This window comes from Echinops telfairi, unplaced genomic scaffold, assembly GCF_000313985.2.
Source record: "Echinops telfairi isolate 266 unplaced genomic scaffold, ASM31398v2 ScPeMD7_7469;HRSCAF=8507_0, whole genome shotgun sequence".
NCBI classification, from domain to species: domain Eukaryota; kingdom Metazoa; phylum Chordata; class Mammalia; order Afrosoricida; family Tenrecidae; genus Echinops; species Echinops telfairi.
The window spans coordinates 75434655-75436513 of NW_022111372.1; the positions used below are offsets into that span (position 1 = coordinate 75434655).

The 1859-nt window shown below is 48.4% G+C and overlaps 1 protein-coding gene across 2 annotated transcripts in view; it reads right to left on the bottom strand.

Annotated features, from left to right (window-relative positions):
* SGCD (sarcoglycan delta) overlaps positions 1–1859 on the bottom strand; it is a 763996-nt gene that overhangs the window by 445258 nt on the left and 316879 nt on the right. The window lies entirely within an intron of this gene.

Genomic DNA, 1859 nt, shown 5'->3' on the forward strand with positions numbered 1-1859 from the left:
CTCTCTCTCTCACACACACACACACACACACACACACACACACACACACAGAGAACAGGCATGGGAGGGAGAGTGGGAATACACCAGTACAGATGGATATAGGTTTGACAGAGTGTGTTCATATAAGTCTATGTACCTTTACTGCCTAGACAGCCATGGAAGTGGTGGGACATACTGGTTGGTTAGAAACCGGTGGGACTCCTGTAGCCACTCCCCAGGTTTGGAACTGTTCGAATAATCCAGCATTCAGATGAAGAGGGCAGCATTTACCCAAGGATCAAGTTCAGCAGATTAGGAAAGGAGGAGGAATGGGACAGGAAATGTTGGAAGCACGATGTTTTAGTGTGATATTGACCATATATCATGGGTAAGTTGAAACAAATGTGTCTACAGTGTGCAATGCACAGCTGATGAGCTGGTCTGCAAACCTTCACCAAATTCACCAGAAGAGGTTTTCAAAACATGTGTTTGTGCATATCTACAGGTACGTATACGTAGCTACATGTGCGTCTCTATTACAAACTTGCTCCCTTCCCACTCTCCTCAGCCCCAGCCCTCCCTCTAAAGGAGAGTGCACAGGGAGTTGACATACAATATGCAGAAGTCAAATGCTAAGCTGCTCGGGGATGACAGAGGGGCGGAAGCCTGATCAACCCCTTTTCCTCCAGGAATCCCTTGGATCCCTGGAAATCCAGTTCACAATATTGGTAAACCAGGGAGCACGGGGTTGAGTCTGACTCTAACAGAAGAGTTACTGTGCTCTGTTGCTAATAAATTTAGATTTGAGCATTGGATTCTAGACAGGGGGGACCCCAAAGAAAGGCCTGGTGAGCTATGCATATGTCAAAAAAAAAAAGACCAGGCGCTGGAAAACCACTCACTTGCAGCAGTTCTATCCTGGCACAAGTGGGGTTGTCCGAAGTCAGTATTGACTTGAAGGCAGCTGTTTCCTTTACGGATTTCTCTTCTCTGAGCCTCAATGGCCTCAACAAAAGAATCAGGACAGTGTCTACTTCGAAGGTTAACAAGAGACTCACTGAAACAAAAGGAAAACAACACTGCCACCGAGTCCATTCCGGTTAAGAGCCTCTACAGGCCAGAGCACTGTTTCTCAGGGGTTCCGAGGCCGTACTTTTCTAGGGGAGCAGCCGGCGGCATCTTGTCCTTGGTGGGGGTTGCTGCGAAGGTTAGCGGAAGTAAAGCATGGAAAGCACTTGGCAGAAAGCGTCACCCATCAGATGTCAGTCCATGCATGTGTCCCTGGTGACTGGAAGAACACGCTCTGGTTTTCTGCCTTTCACGTATGCCTGTCTCTTGAAACAGCCTCAACACTGTCCACAGGTCAGCGTGTCACACGCTGTACGGCGCCCCCCACGTGCCACACCAGGGAGCACTCGGTACACAATCAACCATGCTGGAAAGGGCTCAGCGTCTCTCCTCTGAGAAGCCCAAACAGGACCGGAAATATTTTCCTTGAATTTCTTGCCAGCGCCCTGCTTACAGACCTAAGTCTAGAGTCCACCCAATCCCCCTCTGTACTGCAACAATGAAAACACACCACAACTGCATGCATAAATAAAATATGTGTGCTGCTAATGAGAGGCAACCCAGCAGTTTTCTCATCACTCCAGTGACACGTTTATGTGCTCTCCAATCGCAGTCGAAATATTTTTGCTATTTTCATGATTTCCTTGGCTTCCTTCCTGAGGAATTAATCATTTCTACAGCACCAGGGAGAAGCTGAGAAATCGCAGACATGACTGAATGACATGATAGTGCATTCTCTTCGCCCACGCCGACTCTCTCTCTGTGCATGACATTAAATCGTTCCAGGGGAAAGCGGCTTGCTGTGGCGGGGG